The following is a 21,419-nucleotide window of genomic DNA, read 5'->3' as shown; positions in this document are numbered from 1 at the left end:
GCTTCCAATCTGTGTTTAATGCTGAACATACATGATGAGTAATCTTGGAAATGAAAGCAGGCCCATTATCAGATTGCATGCAGGTGGGGAGACCAAATCTGGGAATGATGTGGGTTAGCAGGGTGTCTGTCACTACTTCCGCAGTTTTACGTTTGGTCGGGAAGGCTTTTAGCCACCTTGTAAGGGGATCAACTATGGTAAGAATATATCTTAGCTTTTTGTGTGATGGTATGTGGGTGAAGTTTACTTGCCAATCCTGTCCTGGGAGATGTCCTTTTATCTGATGGATGGGGAAGTTTGGTTTAAGTCCTCCCGGTGGGATGACAGAGGTGCGAGTGCAGCAGGCAGAACGAACAGTGTTCACAAGGGTTTTCAATGACGGGTGGTGAAACAGAGGCTTAAGGAAATGGCTAAGGTTTTTTGCGCCGATGTGTAGAGTGATGGATCTGTTGTACGATGGTGGCTGCCTGGGCTTGGGGCAGGGATAGCTTTTCTTGCAGCATTACCCACCCTTCTGGGGTTAAGGTTCCTCCCTTGGACAGCACGGAGTGTAATGCCATGGCTGTATACTGTGGCTGGACATTGGGCAGTGACAAGAGGAGGATGGGAGAGGGGTGAGCGTCTTTGAATTAGTTAGGCTGCGGGCGACTGTGTCTACTTGGTTGTTTTCCTGTGTCACCAGGGAATCATTAGTGTGATGCCCTTGATAATTCTCATACTGTAATTCTTTTATTATAATGAACACATTCGTTTTTCCTTTCCATTAACTTCTTGGCTAACAGCTTTCTGTATACTTTTCTGACTATTTAAAGCTTACTGTCTCCATCTTAGTTTTTGAATACCTGGTCTGCTATCCACCTGACATGTAAGGGGCCCAGTGGACAATGGGTGTGAAGGACGGCCGTCAATTTCCATGACAGAGACCTGGGAAGGGTGTAAAGGACCAGATAAGGAATTCAAAACACAGAAGGCAGCCCCTGTGTCCACCAGAAAGGACTAAACCTTTCCTGCTATCTTGATTATTCGCCCAGGATTGGCGAGGGGGATCGGGGTCATCGCGTCCGGGCTCCATCAATCCTTGGCAGCTAGACCCAGTAGTGTCAATGCCAGGTTAGGGCTTGGAGGAACTGACCTTTCATGGCTGGGCACTGAAGGACAGTCAATTCTCCAGTGGCTCCGTTGACCGTACGTCAGACAAGGCTTGTTGGACGGACTGGGCTGCGGGAAGCAATTGGCCCAGTGACCTTGCTGCTACACTTGAAGCAAGCTCCCGGATATGGTCTGAAACTGCTGTTTTCAAGGCCTGGGAAGGATGCCAATGTCTTTTGGTTGCCCAGGGCCTCAGGGTTGCAATCATGTCTTGGGCCTGTAAGTTAGCCCTCTGGCAATTTCAGGACTCCTTGTCTTCCTCTGCCTGCTCCTCTCTGGTATTAAAGACTTTAAAGGCCATAATTACCAGGTCCTGGACAGAAGTCTGAGGGCCGTCTTTGGCCTTTTAAAATTTTTTTGATGTCTGGAGCTGATTGAGTAATGAAATGTGTGGCAAGGACAGTGGCCCCTACTGTTGAGGTTGGGTCTATGTGGGTGTATTGGCTAAGGGCTTTAGTCAGGGGATTTTAAAATGCTGCAGGATTTTTATCCAGCCTTTGAGTAATCTCCCTGAACTTATCAAAATATAATTGCTTTGTGAGGAATTGCCTGGAGACCAGCCAAGGCAGAGTGGAGGATTTTATCTTTGCGGACCTAGTCTACCTGGCCTGCCTGGGTATCATTCTGGTAACTCCAGCCTGGTTCTTGCCTTGGTATGGCCTCATTACCCACAAACATATTGAGGTCAGTGAGATGAACCCGATTTGCATGCTGCTGGGCAGCTACGAAAACATGTTCTCTTTCATTTGAGGTGAGAGCAGATAAAAGGACTACAAAAATATCATGCCATGATAAATTATAGGCTTGAAATAGATAGCGAAACTCTTTGATGAAGGTGGTGGGATTACTGGAAAAGGAACCTAAGCGCTTTTCAATTTGGGACAAGTCAGTGAGAGAGGAGGGAACATGGATGCAGAGGAGACCTTCAGTGCCCACAACTTCCCGTAGGGGGAAGAGAAAGGGTTGGTGTGAATGGGTATGATGACTGACAGGGAAAGACAAAGCAGAGAAGTTAGGGCCTGGAGTGGGGGATTCGGTGGAGGGCTGGTTGAGAGTTCATGGGGTAGCCAAAGGAGGTGATGTTAGGGGCACCCAGAATGTGGAGGAGGCCTTACTGGGGGTGTAGACAAGATGTCAGGGGATTCAGAGAAAGACGAATGGGGAGTACTGTCAGGAGCCTAATTAAGAGAGTGTTTGGCTACGAGAACTTGAGCGGGGTGACAGGGAGTACAGAGAGAGACAGGAGCATTGAAGGAAGAGAGCTGGAAAGTAAGGGACCTTAGACCATTTGCCATTATCTAGTTTATATTGGGGCTAAACCGAATTGCAGTAAAAAAAAAACAAGGCATTTGGGCCAGACATCTGGCATGAAGTCAAGGCTGAGACGTTAGTTAGGAGATACCCTAAAGGTTTGGAAGAAGTCTGGCTTGGAATTTTTGCTTCCCAAGCTGCAGGGTTCATAGAAGAGCTAGACAATCAGCATCCTGAGTATCCAACTGGGCCTCTGGAAGGGGGGGGGGGGCGGAGCTTGTCTTCCCAGCTCCCCCAGAAAAGGAGCAGAGAGACTCAGGCATCCCAGAATGTCTCAGAATTTTGGATGAAGGGAGGGGGGTTCAGCAGCCTCCCAACTCCCTGGCTGTCCTTTCCATGGAGAGGCTTTAACGTGGGCCCACGGTTCAGCAGAAATTAATGGACCAGGCCTCTGCTGGAAGAAACCAGCAGCAAGGGACAGTGACCGAAATAGCAGAGATAAAATTTAGTCAGTTACTCACTCATAGAAGCAGCAGATAGCAGCTGAAAGGTCCCAGTGGGAGGGAAGTGGGGATGGAGGAGAGAGGGGTGCTGCACTCATCCAAGGGCAAGACACCTCTTACTCCTCCTGGGTTTTGGCACCAAATGAGAGGTAAACTGAGGCACAAGGACAAAGAGAGAAAAAGGCTGTAACAGCTCTTTATTAGAAAAGAAGCTCCCAGATGCTTATGCTCAACTTGCGCTCAAGAAAAACTAATCAATAGTTCTTTACTGTGAGTGGGTCTAGATTTCAGATTTACCAGATAAGTATTTTAAAGACGTTATAATGAGTCTGTTAAAATTTTAAAATATTAATATGGGGGTAAGTTAAAAACATTGCTATACCCTCTTCACTTGAGGGTAATTCAAAATCTTTGCTGTAAAATTGTAGAAAACTTTATTAAACAAAAATATCAAAATGTGAAACTATTGTTCACCTTCACCCAATTTGATAAACTTCTGAAAGTGCTGTTTCTATCTCTCTGACCCTTGCACCAAAAAAACTTGAGTGCACTTCCATTTAAATCATGTCAAAATTACAGTTTTAGGGACTCAAATTGCGTTTCCTTGAAATGTTCTTCTTGGTTTGGGAACACAACCAAGTCTGAAGGGGCAGGATCAGGACTGTAGAGTAGATGAGTTAAAGTTTTCCAATGAAATTCTGTTAGGACACCTCCTGCTGCCCTCAAAGAATGAGCAGGCGAGTGTTGTGTCAATGGGAAAGCAAATACTGGGTGCAACTTTCTGGATCCGTGAAGTTTTTGTTTTTTTCTTTTCTTTTTTCTTTTTACATTTTATTAGGGGCTCATACAACTGTTATCGCAATCCATACACACATCAATTGTGTAAAGCGCATTTGTACATCATTCTCAAAACATTTTCTCTCCACTTAAACCCCCGGCATTAGGTCCTCATTTTTCCCCTCCCTCCCCGCTTCCTTCTCCCTCATGAGTCCTTGATAGTTTATAAATTGGTATTTTGTCATATCTTGCCCTGTCCGACGTCTCCCTTCACCCACTTTTTGGTTGTCTGTCCCCCAGGGAGGAGGTCACATATATTTCCTTGTAATCGGTTCCCTCTTTCCTACCCATTCTCCCTTTACCCTCCCTGTTTCGCCACTCACACCACTGGTCCTGTAGGGCTCATCCGCCCTGGATTCCCTGTATTTTCAGTTCCTATCTGTACCAGTGTACATCCTCTGGTCTACCCAGACTTGCAAGGTCGAATTTGAGTCATGGTAGTGGGAGCGGGGAGGAAGCATTTAGGAACTAGAGGAAAGTTGTATTTCTCATCGTTGTTACATCGCACCCTGACTGGCTCGACGAAAACATGTTCCTAATAAGTCCTTGTGATATCCCAGGTAATTAGAAAAATCCTTCAAGATTATCCTTCGAAATACCCCCAAATAATCACTATAACCAACTTAGCTAGCCTCTCAGTCTTGAATTTCACTGGCTTAGCTATTCTCCTCAGAAAGCATTGACTTTTTTGTTTTGTATTGTTTTAAGGGACTCTAATGAAACGATTATTGAGATAAGTTTTTTGCAGATGCCCACTGATATGAGAGATAAATTTAAACATATTTTTTTCTGGAATAAACTGCATTTGTGAACTATAACCCTATTAGCCTTGCTTTTTGCTTACCCTCATAGGTGGGAGTCTTCAAAAAGATTATGGAGAATGAGTTGTATTTTATTTTTTTAAGTGCATGGATTTAAAGATAAATTTGCACCAAAATAAACTGTTACTCACTTGTTATAGCATGTCTGAATAGAATCTAGTTGGAGGCACTAAGAAGGATAGCCACCAGTTTGAGAAGAACCATTATCAGAACATTCCGCTACAATGGCTTTAAGAACAAGCATCACATTTATTTGGGACACTTGGGTGGGGAAATGGCAAAATCACTGATGCTTTAAGAAAAGTTTTGGAGACAATGTCCCAAAGAAATCAGTGGTGTAGAAAGGGATAACTTGTTTTACGAAGGGATGAAATAATGTTCTAGATGTAGTCTGCAGCAACAGACAATCCACAGCAATTTGCTAGGGGACAAAATTGATCTTGTTTGTGCCCTAACTGAAAAGGACTAATGATAAACAACAGAAACAATAGCCAATATTGTGGACATATCAATTGGTTCAACTTGTGCAGTTCTGACATAAATTAAAGTTCTGCAAATTCACCACCTGATGGGTTCCAAAGCTGTGGTGCCCAGGTTAGCCACAGATGAGTTTTGAATTTACAAGTGACATGTGAAACTAGTGGGCTCAACATCCTCAAGTATTTCTGGAAGAACTGTTACAGTTTTCAACATTATCTTGAAGACAAAGCATAAGCACAAAGGCTACCAAGAGGTGAGAGGGGTCTAATAAAACTCAAAGAGTAACAATCAAGATCATATGTCATGGCAACAGTTTTCTGGGATACACAAAGCATTTTAATTGTTGACGTTCTGGAGGACCAAAGAATCAGAGTATCTACCTGTGATAAATGTGCTTTGAAAAAGTTAGCAGGAGCTTTAGCAGAAAAATGACTAAGAAAGTTTCACCAGCGAGTCCTGCTCCATCACAACAATGCTTTTTTCTTTCATCAAACAGTAATTTGGGGAAAGTTTCAAAGGAAAAAACATTAGGCATCCACCCTATGGTCCTGATTTGACTCCTCCTCATATCTTTTTGTTTTGTAATCTTTAAGATTCTTTAAATGTCTTCAGTTTTCCTTCAGTTAGTAACATAAAAAATACTGCATTGACATGGCTAAAATATCAGGACCCTCGGTTATTTAATAATGGAATAAATAACTGATATCATTGTGTATAATAATATATTGACCTTAATGGAGTTTTTATTGAGATATGAAGTTTATGTTTTTATTTTAATATTTTAATTTTATTTTCTGTAAACTTTTAAAATTTCCTTGTGCGTGTCTATATATATATATATACATATGTATATACACACATATATATTATATGATGTAAAATGGTATAAGAAAATATATTTCATAGCCTGTCATTTATATCTAGCCCACTGTCTACTTTTGTAAATGAAGTTTATTGAAACACAGTTTGGTCCAAATATATTTTCTCTGTCTGCTTTCACACAATAATGCCAGAGTTGGATGGCTGTTACAGGACCCACTTGACCTGAAATTAGAGGGTCTGCAAATCTCAGTAGGCCTTGCTGTCTAGGCACTTAACCCTTTAATTTCTAATGCCATTCTCCAATATGATTTTTTCTGTTTATTTTTACTCATTCTAATTTCATAACTTTGCTGTGGCCCAAACAAAGTATACTATATTTTCAAAGCCTTTGTGGAATAACCCTTATTAAAGGTTTTGTATTGGGTATTTGAAGGAAGTCTGAAGATACATATCATTGAAGACATCAGGTAATATCAACTGGAACATACAAAGTTTATCTAGTCATTCTACTTTTCCTGTCTCTTACTTTTTCAATGTAATTTTTAGTTCTCCTCATGTTTTTTCTGGCATATTTGCATTTTTCTTCCAGTCCCATACATTTTTATTATCCAATGAAACCCAGACCAAACTTTTAAAAGGTATTTATTCTCCTATACATTAAATTCTGTTCTTTCAAGTTTCACAACATTCTCCATAAGACACACCAAAAGGATTCCTAGACCACACTAAGTGAACGGTAGCCCTTGAACTCAAGGTTGAAATGCCTTAGTGTGAGAAGCAGAAGACTGCTGTCCCAAGGACATAGCATTGGAAGTCCCTTGACTTTGGTTTGAAGCTCTTGCCTCAGGGTACCCAAAGATTGCAGGGGTGAACTACCATATACTTACTCTCTTAATGTCCTCCATGCTTTATTACAACATGTATTAGTCTGGTAGGCATTGTTTTGCCACTGTCAATGAATATTATCAAAAATTTTGCCCTATCATCAACACCCATTGTTTGTGTAAAAAGTGTCTAGTCACTTGAAAGTTTAATCAGTACAAATCTACAATTCATGTGTTGCATTTTTCATAGCTTTATTCTAGTATATATTTTTTCTAAACTGTGTTTTTAATCCTATACCATTGGCTAAATTAATGACACTTATCAATAGAGTTACCTTATGCCTCAGGAAGATGATTTATAATGTTCTCCGACATAAAATGAAAATGGTGTCTTTAAGGTGAACTAGAAATGAAACATGCACCATACATATATGAATGCACTTAATTCTAGCTGCAATCTAAGAATGATTACTTCGTATGAAATGGTCCTGTTTGATGTTCTCTTTCATGAGGAAATGTTATAGTGCCTGGCTATCAGCAAGGATAGTGCCTGGGGTATTAAAGGCTTGTCTGAAAACAAGCAGCCATCTAAATAATGTATCAACCAAGTCCACATGCAAGAACCGCACCAGTCTGTGTGATCCCAGGATTGTAAATAATAATATCCAAATGAAGGAATGGTATCATAATTTAAATTGTGAACACCTGATGTGCAGAACTCTATGTACTAGAGTGTAAATCCAAAATCCATTTACAGAGTCTACATATGGATTAAACCTCAAGAGATTCTCCTCTGTCCATAGTCTAGTGATCTGAAAAGCCTTGTTATTAGACAGTGTATTATAAAGTTGATAATGGCAGATATCATTATGTTAAAATGTAACATTATCTGATCTCTCATTGGTTCCATTTCAAATTTGTTTCATTTTTTAAAAAATGAAGGGGCACTGAAGCTGCAACTCAGGAAGAGGGGCACATCTGATCAGAGCACACAGGAGCAAACGTAGAGGGCAGGAGGAAGAGTGAAACACATCTTGGCACACCAAGCCTCGAGAACGATATTCCTGCTCTGAGCAGCCAATGAACGGAAAGGACCACAGGGCTGGCTCCACCAGGAAACACGATGTCACTGACCCATATCGCTACGGGGGACAACACTGGAGTCACAGTGTGGGGATTGTGCTCAATCTGACACCCCACCCCCCATACTGGGGCAAAACACTAAGGACATGCAACAGAGCAGTAAGGGGAGCAAAGCAATGAAGTCCCCAGGGAATACCAAAAATAGACTTTGTGGCCAGGGTGTGGAACCACATGAGACTCCACCAGAAAACACCCATAAACATCAACAAACAGACCTGGAACTATTTATAGACTTTTCTTTTGTTGCCATTGGTTTGTTGTTGTTGCTGTTTTGTTCTGTCTTTTGTGCTTCTTATTGTCTCTGCTTGTCTATTCAAGATAGGTGGGATAAACAATCCGAAGGAGAAAACAATGGAACCCATGGCTCAGGGTGTGGGTGGGGGCGCAGGAGAGGGGGAGACAGGGGAAAGGAAGCGGACTTTCAACAAACCCAGGGACAGGGAAAAACAAGTGATCTAAAATCAATGGCGAGGATGGCATAGGATGCCTGGTGGAACTTGATCATGGGCAATTTAGCTGAGAGGAATTACTGAAATCTGAATGAAGGCTGAACATGATAGTGGGGCAAGAGGAAAATAAAAAGAAATAGAGAACTGAACTAGAAGGCAAAGGACATTTATAGAAATCAAAATACAGGCATGTACATATGTAAATATATTTACATATAATGATAGGAAAATAGAGCTATGTACATATATTTGTATGTTACGTGAGTGCTTTGCTTTTTAACATTTTAAAGATGTAGTGCATTGTTTGATCCCTTTTTTATTTAAAAATATGCATATTTTTATAGTATATAATCTACCATATGCACTACAAGAGAGAAAACAATTACAAAGATCTCAAAATGCTATCTGTGGACTCAATAAAATAGCCACCCAGTTAATATCTAGAAATACCTGCAGCCAACTCATGAATAAACTGAGTCAGATAATCATGTAAGCATGATTTAGGGATGGGAATCATACAGGCTCAGTTAAGTCTTTGCGACCACGAGTGTTTTCTTCAAAACACAATTACCATTGGTTTCAATCACATACATGTTCATTAAGGAGATTGCTGATGCTAACCCCTTAAAAAAAGGATGATTGATGATTGTTGCCTAAAATGAATATCGGGTTTGTTACAAAGAAGTTCCAGAAGATGATTTCAGGACCTTGATCAGAAGCTTGTTGTAGTACTGTGGGTGTCTGCACAAAGGCCCAAGAAAGAAGAACGTTTCCTTTTCCCATTGAAGACATGATCCAAGAAGGTGATGATAGAAAGTCATCAAGATGTTACAAATAATGCCTTGAGATTACAAAGACAAAATATTTAGTGTAGTATCTGTGACTCTGGGCATCCTTTTCAGTTTTTCACGTTCTATGAACAATTAGCCCAGAAATGCTAACAGGGGCTCCGATGGGTGGTTCGCTCTGGCGGAAGATGTTATGGTTGTGCAGGGGAGGACTCACTGGGTGACCTCAAAGGATTCTTTGGAAGCAGGCGGGTTTGACTTGGTCACAGTCAGGTGACCGGTTTGCTGGGCAGACTTCTCCACAGGCCTCCGTAAACTGGAAAGCCTTCCCCAGGCAGAGGGTGTGTTTCATGCTCCGGCCCACTGGGAGGTCATTGACACTCAAATGCTTGATGATTCCATTGGGGTCCATGATCAAGAGACCCCTCAGGGACAGGCCGGGCTTTCTATGCACACCCCTCTGTAGTTGCGGGAAATCTGCTTTGCTAAATCCAACAGGAGTGGGATATTCATGTGTCCCAGACCACCATTCTTCTGTGGGGTATTGCCCCAAGGGACATGGCTAAAATAAACCTCACAGTTGACTTTGTGCAATTCATTGGCATTGTCACTGACAGTAAAAATTTCTGTGGGACACACAAAGTTGAAGTCCAGAGGATAGAAGAAAAGCCCCAAGTATTTCTCTTTAAAGTTTGAAGCCTGTACCCTTAAAACAGGGGCCGTGCAGGGGAAGAGGAATTCAGGCTGAAGGTGCATTTTGCTTGCAGAGACATAGACCACAACCCCTTTAATCAAGCACTTTCCTGCAGAGGCCCCCGGAATGGCTCTGACTGGTTGGGCCATGGACACCTGAGTAACCTTGTGGTCGTCAACTTCAATGCCCGTTGGATCTCTTGACTGCTTTTTCCATGAGGAAAAACCAGGCCAAAATCCAGGACAACTTCAACCTTTTCTCCATCAATTGGTCCAGTTGTGAGGATTTCCCTCTTCTTGACATTGAGTTGTAATCCATACTGAAGGCTGCAATTCTTGATCTTCATCAGCAAGGGCTTTATTTTCAGCAAGTCAGGTTGTGTCAGCTGCATATCACAGATTGCTAATAAAGCTTCCTCTAATCTAATGCTGCATTTTTCTTCATACAACTTGGAATAGGAAGTACTAATATTTAATACCTTGGATGAACACCATGCTTATTTTTCACAGGTGTTACATGAAAAGATCTGTCTAGAAATAAATTTATATTCAGAATCTAGTATTTTAGATATATTGTGCTTCAAGAGCATTGAAAGAAATCTATATTGATTTTAGTCCGTCTCTTCTTTTATGACTTCCAGTATAAAAACGTCTTCGTTTTTAAAATATTAATTTGGTAGCTACCAACTTTACAATCTGTACTGAGACTTTTGATATTCTAAAAGTTATATATATACTTATTTACTTACAGCAAACAAAACCTTTGAGAGTAGCTGCTGAGCTTTACCATAATATTTACAGATCAAAAGTTCATTGATATCTCTGCTTTTGAATCCAGGGCCTTTTCCTGTCTCCAAGAGGAGACAAGCCCCAAGCAGCCAATTGGTTTCTAATGTTATTTGTCTCCTTGTAGTGAGGTTTGGGGAAGGTTTTTTTTCCAAATTCTTCCCAAGTACGATTCATTGAGATTTGAATGGCTTTAAAAAATGTGAAACAGCTGTTAGGTATCTCATTGTCCTTCATTTTAAAAGATGATACTGCTGACATGGTTTCTTCCTGCAATGCGTAGTACGGGTAAGAACATTCCAAAGCCTGTGCTCCCTCTCCCACTGATTTATTCATTTGCCTCTTGCTTAAGATCTATAGTTGCTTTAGGGACTTGTCACTGCTAATTACTGGAGTTATGATATATAGGCATCTGACCTTTTAACTCAAATTTAGACACCCGAGCTCTAGTTGTGTATCTATATATTTTCTGAACTGGCTGCTTGTTCAAAGTGATTTCTTGTTTTGTTTTCTTTCTGGAAGGCTCTACCTAAACATGGTAAAAGACTAAATATTCTGAATCAGTATGTAGATTGTCCTCATCAGTCTACATTTTTAAGTGTTTTGCTTTTTTCCCCTCTTTAATACATTTAGTATCAAGGTGACAAGACTGCTTTTCCCTACATTGTTAACTTGACCAGAATGCCGTCATATTGTGCATTAACTTAGTCTGTACTCATATTTTCCAGACGGGCAGTCTGTTTGCGGAGACACTTGTGTGTTAGCCTGCACAGATAAAAGAGAATGTCATTGGCCTAGTAATCCTGCTGCTCTGTGTTTGTATGAGAAGGGTGTTCTTCCTCCACGGAACCCTTGCTACTATAAAATTATTTAGAGCTTATTTAATTCAACAGCCAAAAAATGTGGGTTCATGGAGGCCTTTGAAATGACTTTTGGGTTCCCTCAAAGCAAAGTATAGGTTTTATTGAATTTCTTTGCATACCAAAGATTATTAAAAATAATGTGAGCTTACTTCCAGGCATGCTTTTTATTTATTTATTTCCAGGTATTCTGAAAAGCAAAAGCAAAAAACAACCCCCCCTTAAGTATTCTTTACCCTAGAAAAGTGATAGAATACTAGGTACATATGACTATGCTGTCAGAGAAAGCCATATATTGGCAACATGCCACTGAAATGAAAGAACATAGCCATGGAAAGGAAATAAAGTAACCTCTAACTAGGTGAGCACACCTCAATGAACTGTGTAGCTCACGGGGATATAAATGATCTTGCTGAACTCAACAATTGAGACATCGGCCTTCGTACTGGTATCTTCAATAACAATTTGGTACCTTGAATTGCAATTTAACTTGGAAAAACTGTAAGCAGACCTACATTAAAATCACATGAAATTGGGATTTATTTCTCCTCCTCAAACAGATTCAGAGATTAACTATGTCACAGCCTAGCTTCTTAATTTTGTGTTTTCTGTCTTCCTGCTGAGGGTAGAATGCAAGTCTTTAGTACAGAGATTGCAGTATGGGCAGTAGCTTGGAATCAGATTTTGAGAGTGCAGCAGAAGGTCTTCTCAGCATTGTTGATACCAAGCTATTTTTCTTAGGCTTTATACATTCCCTGCCTTTTAAATAAATTTATCCAGTCAAAATACCGGAAGCTCTTGAACATCTTATATCATTTCCCATTGGAGGTCTTTTGTACCATATTGCTGATAATGTAGATAGTTTCAAAATTAGAAAATAGCAAGACAAAGATCCCTTTCTAGTTAATGTAGGTCAGTTTCCTGCTCTATTCAGTGTACATAATTAAGGTGATTCAGGACTTCAATTTTCCTATCAGTTCAAATTCTTAGGATTCAGTGAAGGAGAAAACACAAGAAATTGAAGTTTATACCTCTGTGGTTATATTTCAAGAACACTGTTCTCTCTCTTAATTCATCTATTGCAGAGGTTACCAAACTTATTTGGCCTCCGCCTGTTTTACAGGAGAAAAAAAGATTCCTCAGAATCTCCACCTGGCATTTAAAACCTTTTTTACTACAGCTTTTGCAGCCCCGCTGGATCATTCCAGCATCCCCCAATGGGTTGTATCACCCCCTTTGGGAAACACAGTTCTATTGGGTCTACAAGAAGCTGTACACAGGAAGAAAATAGACCAGTGTGAATGAATAGGAAGATGGACACATGAATAGATAAAATGTTCTACATAATTCCAGATACTGAAAAATGTACTATAAAAGTTTATGTCTAGATAGAATTAAATTACTTTTTACACCTACTTTTTCTTTCAGGGGATAAAAAGTGCTAATAACTATATAAATCTGCATCAAAAATTGACAAATAGGCTACCAAAATGTTTATAACATATAGTAAGACTCAAAATGAAACATACTCTAATATTATTATGTGTATTCTCAATATATAACTTTGGGCCTAATGTTTAATGAACTAAGTATCTTTCTTATAAAATGATGATGATAATAACATATCTGGTAGGTTATCTATAAGAAGGAAATAAAATAAATTGTGTATACCACTCAACCCAGAGCCTAGCAGGAAAAAAAAAAGAAAGAAAATAAAACTAGTTGCAATCAAGTATAGTCTGACTCATACAACCCTCTGGGATAGGGTTAAAATGCCCCTGTGCGTTTCTGAGACTAATTGTTTATGGGATAGAAAGTCCAGTCTTTCTCTTGCAGAGAAGCGAGTACTTTCAAACTGACAACTTTGCAGTCAATAGCCCAAACACATAACCACTACACTATATGGAAAACAAAAACAAATCCTCACTGCCATTGAGTCAATGCTGACTCACAGTGACTCCCTGTGGGTTTCTGAGACTGTAACTGTTTATTGGAGTAGAAATTCCAGTCTTTCTTTCCTGGAGATGCTGGTGGTCTTGAGCTGTCAACCATGTGGCTTACAGCCTAACTCAGAACCATTACAACACCAGAACACCGTACAGTAAAATAACATTTTTAAAAGATGTTTTTATTCCTTTATTTCATTCAAATATGCCTGAACAGTCAGCAGAAATAGTGTTAATACTCATAATATGTAGAGGAGCTGAACTTCAGGAGTTAAATTATCTGTTCAAATTTGATAATAATAGTTAAGATCTCTAGTATAAAAATATATATTATTGCTGTTTTCATATTTAATCCTTGCTATAGGTACATTTTGAAAGTATTCCTTGATCAGAATTAAGGAAATGAGAAAATAGAATATGATGCCCAAAAGTAGAGACTGAGTAATATGAATAAATATTTGAATCATATAGTATCTGCAGGAGTTAACAAAGACCAGAGAAGAGCTAACACATTTTTAGGATATGACAAAACCTAAGAGTATTTTTCAACTGTGGCCAAGAAGCCAAGGAGAGGCCTCAGAATGTACAACTGGTGTCAGAAGCTCAAATGTCTTCAGGGCCTGGGTAGGTACTACATGACTGAAGTTGGTATAATATGGTAAGAAACAGTTGTTATTGAGAAAAATCTCAAGATTGGGTCTTATCTAAAAACATTTTTTTAAAAAATGCCATGCACACCAAACAGTACCTTGGGATAACTACAAACCAGGTATAAATGATAGGGCAATGTCTGACACGCTGGGATCAAGAGCAAACGTGCGATAGCTGACACAGGGCTAGAAGAGTAGCCTACTTAAAGTTGTAAACTAGTTGGGAAAAATATTGCGATAGACATTTTGATGTACAGAGGATAAAAGATATAGAAATTTACGTCTCTTACTCTTTCTTGGGAAAGTAGAAAGTGAGGTATCTTTTAAGGGTATTTTTGAAGACAGAACAGAAATTGGGTGCTTGGAAGTGTTGAGGTCTGGAAAAATCACTATAAAAATACGATAGGAAGTCAGGGAAAAGGAATAAAAAGATTGTTCGCTGGCAGGGGATAGACAGCTGAGGTTAGGCAGCATAAGCTTGAATTGAACTCACTCAACATGGTTTCATCAAATGTAATTTTTTCTTGAGCATAAATGTATTACATTTGGAAAAATTTGCAGCAAAAGACCTTTTTCAAAGGTTTTCTTTATACCCTTGTGTGTCTGTGTCTGTGTCTGTGTGCACGCATGAGCGTGTGAGAGAGAATCGGGTATAGGTTTATAGAATAGATCGAATTTTCATTCAAAATTTCATACACTTTGTTTTTCATCTTATTTATTGCAATCCCCCAAATCTAACATCATTTATCACAAGTTCCCCTTGACTTTCCTGTTTCCATTCCTCCTTTTCTAAACCTGCTGAAATTTAACTTTAGGTGAATGCTTCACTTTTGAGCTCAAATAGGTGTAGTAAAGAGCAATGTAATTGATTTGAAGACTAAGGTGTGCCTGACCCAATACATGGCATTTTCAATCTCATGCACATGCTAAGGAGCCATGATGGTGTAGTGGGTTATAAGTTGGGCTGCTAACAGCAAGATCAGCAGTGCAATGTAATGAATAATTCTGGACTGTGTTAGTGGCTACAGTCCCATTTTGAAGGACATTCTCTGCTATGCTAATGAACAGGATTAAGGTGGTATTTAAATCTGACCCTTGGTAGATGGCATGAAAGAAGTCACACCCTATGTTTCCCTGCGGCTATGATCAGCTGAAAGACAAACATCACACCTCCACCAACGCCATGCCTCTGTGTATAAGAGCCATCACAGAAGCAGGAACAGGAGAGAAATTCCAGCTGCTTTGGAGGAACACCTTCCAGACCTTTGAAGCTACATAGGCTGTCTAGAGGCACTGGAGACATGGCATGGAGACTATAGGGTAAAGCAAAGAAACCAGGCTGAGAGAAGGCAAAGGCAAGGACGAGCAGAGGAGTGTGTGTAGAATATGGGATTGGAAGGCCAAGGGACAGGTGGCAGAGACCGAGGGATCCCAGGACTGAGAGGCTGAGGTGCTGAGAGAGATTTGGCTGCTGGTTGAGGAGAAGTGTTGCCGTGGACCTATGACTGTGTCCTTATTGTTTACTGATCCTGACTTGTGGTAAACTCTTAACGTCTCTAATAACCCCTCATAATTGTGAGCATTGTCTAGGAGTTATGTAGGACCATGGCGATGAACCAAACTCAGAAGTGAAGCATGGTGCTGGGGGAGGAGCAGTTGATATCAGAATAGCTACAGAAGGATAGATTGTGGGAGCATGTTTCAGGACCATCCGAAGAGCAAGTTCTAGATCTCTGAGGCATGTTCTTCATCCCAAGGAAACAGCAGAAACCACAAAACAATCAAGTCCAAAATTATACAATGCTGCTGGGGCATGTGCAGAAATGAGTGGTAATTCTTTGCTAGGTCCACAGCCTCATTAAAAGGTATTGCCCTCTCACCCTTCAGAAAAAAGCAAGAGCAGAGTTGAAGGGACTCTTCGACAACCAATACGAGGGAGCCCTGGTTGTGCTCTGGGTTGGGGTTGGGCTGCTAACTGCAAGGCAGGTAATTCATCCACCAGGTGCTCTATGGGATGGCGGGGGCACTGTCTGCTCCCACAAGGATGTCCACTTTAGAAACCCTATGAGTGGTCACTGGGCATCAGAATGGACTCAGTGGCAAGGAGTTTGTTTTACTTTTAAGTTTATTGCCAACTGTGAAGTAGCAGCTTATGTGGAAGGAAGCTGCTTAAGACATGTTAAGATATAATACTGGCATGAGTACACAGTGTTCTAATTACCTTTCGTTTTTATGTAGTTACATGTCATTTTAAACATGTTTTTTGTCATGTTACAGGTAGTCTCTTAAATACAACCATTTTTAGGAAATTCAGTGAAGAAAAGTAAGAACATTTAATTTCTAAAACGCACACAGGAAACTCACTGACATCGAGTGAATTTTTACTCCTAATGACCCCATCTAGGCTGTTTGAGACTGCACATCCTAACAGGAGGAAACTACCTCATCCTTTTCTCCCCAGTTGTGGTAGGTGGATTTCAAATGCCAATCTTTTTTTTCTTCCAAATGCCAGTCTTGAGATCAGCAGGTCAATGGTTATCCAATAGAATTTTTTTTCCCATAATGAATGCATGGAAACAGCTTCCATGCCCCGAAGAACTAGATGATACCTGGCTATCACCAACAGTTGCTCTGAAAAGAATATACTAGAAGGTCCTGGACAGAGTGGGAGCAAATGTGGAACAAAACTCAAACTCATAACAAAAAGACCAGACTTAATGGTTGGATAGAGACTGGTAGAACATCTCAAACTACGTCTTTTAGTTACTCTTCAGACGTGGAACTGAACGCACCCTCCCCAACCCACGGCTCAATTTTCAGATAGCCAATAAACAGGTCAACAGGGGGACTAATAGCATTAGGGAAGTATGCACTCCTTAGCAGTGGAGATAAAGGGCAGCAAGGGTACAAGGACAAAATTCAGAAGGTAGGAATGTTTAGGAAAAAAGGAGAAATGGAGCAAGCACTTTACATTGTAGGGATTGCAATCAATGACATGAAATAAAGTACATATGATTGAATCATAAACTGATTTGCTCTGTAAACCTTGACCCAATTTATAATAAACATTTTAAAAAGAAAATTACATTTTCAAATTAATGCCCCAGCCTTTGAACCTTGTCAAAATCTAAAGCCTATTGGATTTTTTAATAGTCTTGATATTTTATCCAGATCTCTGAAGCAAGTGTGCCTGTAGACTGGTAGAATTCAGACTTACAGGAACACTAAAATTTTAATGAAAAAGTTGCATGTGAGTATGCATGTGTGTATCTTCTTCCTGATTTGAGGCCAGTGCCAATAGAGTTAAAATTTGCTCCAGACAGAAGGAAACGATTTTTTTCTTACCCCCTAAAATATGGCTTCCCTGTTTTCTTGTAGTAAAACCCCTACAGATACATGCTGGCATTGGATGTGAAGGCAAATAGTGAATGTGAGTGTGTATGTGTGTGCGTATGGGGAGGAGTTGCTGAACATTTTTGTAGCTGTATTAAAATGAGAACTAGTAATGTGGCTAAGCAATTTCTGGTCATGTGGTCTTACAGATGTTTACATGTAGCTTTTGAAATAATTTTCACCAATCATATCACTGCTCTAATCTTGCTAATTTTATAAACATGTACATTTATTATATAATGAAATATATATATTTCATATGTTGAGTAATGAAATAATGAGGATAGCACAAAAAAAAGCTCAGAGAATATAGAATGATTCTTATATGATGTGGCCTGAGAGAGTTGTGTAGGATATCAAAACAGAAATTTGTACACACCAAACTTTAACCCAGCGGTTTCCAACGTTTCTGTAATGGCAACATCCTGCTGGCAATTTGATTTTTTGACACTTACATTCCATTCTAGTATAAAGCAGACAGTTTAAAGTCATTAAACAATAATTAGTTTTGAAAAAAATTGTTGCTGTCTTTGTTGTTAGGTGCCAGTTCCAATCCATAATGACCTTATGCACAACAGAATGAAACACTGCCTGATTCCTCACTATCCTCACAATTATCCCCAAGCCCCAGTCCACTGCTGTAGCCACAGTGTCAAGCCATCACTTTGAGGGTTTCTTCTTTTTCCCTGCCTCTCTATTTCATTGAAAGGATGTCCTTCGGGGACCGGTTTCTGCTGACAGCATATAAAGTATGTAACACTAAGTCTCACCGTTCTTGTCTCTAAGGAGCACTCTGGCCATACTTCCTCCAAGACAGATGTATTTGTCCTTTTAGCGGTCCATGGAACTTTCAATATTCTTCTCCAGCCCCACCATGTAAATGCATTAATTCTTCTGTGAACTTCTTTAGTCAATGTCCAACTTTCACATCCACAGGAGGCAATTACAAATACCATTGCTTGAGTCAGAAACACCTTAGTCCTTCCTTTTCCATGCTCTAAAGAGGTCTTGGGCAGCAGAATTACCTAAAGCAACATATCATTTGATCTCTAGACTGTTGCTTTCATGGGCAATGATTGGGATCAAGCAAAACAAAATCCTTGACAAAAACCAACCCTTTCTCCATTTATAGGGATGTTACCCATTGGAAACCTGGTGGTTCCGTGGTTATGCATAGGGTCAAGAACCACAGGGTTGGCAGTTGGAAACCACAAGCAGCATGTTTGTTTTTGCTTATATACTACCTCCTACAATGGTGGAATGTTCATTAGTAATTTTTGGTACAGTGACTTTGTGTATTCTTTCCATCTTCTTTTGTTTCTTTTTGCATCCCTCAGTATTTTTTCCCCACAGAAACTCTCAATATTACAACTTGAGGCTGGAATTTTTTTCTTGATTTCTTTCAGTTTAGCTATGCTGAGTGTGCTCCTTCTTTTTGCTTTTCCAACTCTGGGTCTTTACACCTTTCATTATAGTATTTTACTTAGTCTTGAACTGCTGTTTGAAATTTTCTCTTCATCTTTGTACTTCATTTTATCCATTTGCCTTTTGCAAGTTTTAGACTCTTTTGACATCCACTTTGATATTTTTCTTCTTGCCTTTATAGTGACCCTGTGCTTTCTTCATGAAGGATATTGATGTCCTCCCACTGGCTCACCAGGTCTTCTGCCATTAGTGTTCAATGCATGAAATTTGTGCTTTCGATTGCCTCAATATTCTGGTGAGAAATACTCAAGGTTGTATTTTGGTTCTTCTTGTTTTCATGTTTTCTAGCTTTATTCTGAACTTACATTTTAGCAATTGATTGTCTATTTTACAGTCCACCCCTGGTCTGCTTTTAGTTGCTGATATTGAGCTTTTCCATTGTCTTTGTCCACAGATGTACAGTAGTTGATTCGATTTCTGTATATTCCATCTGGGGAGGTCCATGTATATAGCTGCTTGTTGTGTTGTTAAAGACAGGTATTTGCTAGGAACAAATCATTGGTCTTGAAAAATTCTCTCATGGGATATCCTGCATCATTTCAGTCACCATAGCTTGCAGCTACTGTTCCTTCCTCCTTGTTTTCAACTTTTGCATTGCAATCACCAATAATTATAAATGTATCTTTATTAGATGTTAGATCAAATTCGAACTGATTTCGATGTTAGAATTTCTTCATCACTACCTTTTTATCCTGGTGCATATGTGTGAATAATATTTGTATTGATTTAATTTTCTTGAAGCCTGATAGATATAATCCTATCACTGACAGTATTGCACTTCAGGATTCATTTTGGATTTTCCCTTCTGACAATGTATGGATGCCATGCTATTCCCCTTGAATGTGTTGTTCCCTTCATAGTAAATCCTCTGCTTTTATGATCCAAAATGGTCAATACCAGTCCATTTCAGCTCACAAATGCTTAGCATATTGACTTTAGTGGGTTACACTTCATCTTTGCCATATTGTGGTGGCTTGTGTGCTGCTTTGATGTTTGAAGGACCATCACTGGTATTTTAAATGCCACCAGAGTCATTCCAAATCAACAGATTTCAGCAGCAATTCCAAACTGACTACGAACAGACAATGAAGAAGGAATCAGCTTCCCACTTCAGAGGGTGTATCCACTGAAAACGTTATGAATAAATTCCAATATTGTCAGATGCTGAAGGCCTAATGAATGGAAGCAGAACATTGTGAGGGATAGTGCCCAAGGATGGGACCCTTGAGTCAGAGGGCACTCGAAATACAATGGAGGAGAAGCTGATTGCTTGGAGTGTAGTTAACCATGGTGACATGAGTTGGGTAAAATCTGTGGAAGAGCAGCCTTCTGGATCTTCATTTGTTGATGGGGAATGACTCCAGGTAAAGAGAAGCAGCTGCAAACATCTGTTAATGATTAGGACTCAGAATTTGTGGTGTATAAAAAACTAATATGTTGTTAATTGTTTTATGGGTTTTGTATATATGTATGTATTAAAACACTTGCCATATCAACTTTCTTGGCATGTGAAATGCAGTGATGTTAATTATATTTATCGTGTTGTTCAGTCATCAGTATTAGCATTTCCAAACTTTTCCTTCATCTTTACCTGAAGCTCAAAGGCATGAGTCCCCCTTTGTCCTTCCCTCCTGCTCCTTCCTTAGGCCCACCAATAAATTTTGTTTTCTATTTACCTGAAGACATTATGTAGACATAAGATAAGTCAGTGAAAGACAAATATATGGTAATTAAAAATTTCATTGCAAGGTAGATGCAATGATCAAAATGAACTGTTCTTTATGACAGACAATGTAATATCTCAATTGTCCAGCACAGTACTTTTTTGGTCCAGCCTCCCATGTTTTAGAATTCTTATTTTTTTCATTTTAGCTGGTTGCTCTAGGAAACATGTGGAGTTTAGAACGTCAACAAATATGAATTAGACTATTGAAATTCAGTAATTTGCATTACATCTATTTGTAACTTCAGTATTTTCACATTTTCATTAGCAGTCTGAATACTAATTACCAAATTTCTCTATTTTTCTAAAGCTAGCAATTGTATAATATGCAGCAGAAAATATTGTTATTATAAGACTAAGTGTTGAAACTAAAGCTTTTGTAACTATAAATACCATTGTTTGTGAAAAATGCACATTCATTTTTATTTTGTAAATGATTTTCCTTAGACTCATGTGTGACTCAAAGAAACACAGACAACAGCATTATGGGATGGGGATGGTGGTAGGAATCTACGCTTCAGAGAGATCACTGAATTTAGAGTCAGCCAGTATATTAGGGCTTCAAGGGAGGGCAAAAAAGCTTCCCCCCACTACAGTTGCACTTTTGATAATGTCAAAAGGAGAATAATGAGCACAAAAACATTTACTTTCCATATTTGATGACTCCAGCACAGTGCAAACAGAAAGTAAAAAGCAGACAGCAAAAAGACAACCTGTGAAATCCACAACATTTGGAATCATATTGCCAGTATTTGTGAAGAACTAGGGAGCAAGAGGGGAGAAACAGAACGCAAAGCTAGCAGAAAGTGGCATACT

At 39.5% G+C, this 21,419-nt stretch overlaps 1 pseudogene; it reads right to left on the bottom strand.

Moving 5' to 3' along the window:
* Window positions 1–9,293: 9,293 nt before the first annotated feature.
* The window catches only part of LOC115869746, a 152,553-nt pseudogene continuing 140,427 nt past the window's right edge, over window positions 9,294–21,419 (bottom strand).

This window comes from Echinops telfairi, unplaced genomic scaffold (genome assembly GCF_000313985.2).
Source record: "Echinops telfairi isolate 266 unplaced genomic scaffold, ASM31398v2 ScPeMD7_44;HRSCAF=162, whole genome shotgun sequence".
NCBI lineage: Eukaryota > Metazoa > Chordata > Mammalia > Afrosoricida > Tenrecidae > Echinops > Echinops telfairi.
This window is presented reverse-complemented; position numbering and strand designations above follow the sequence as displayed.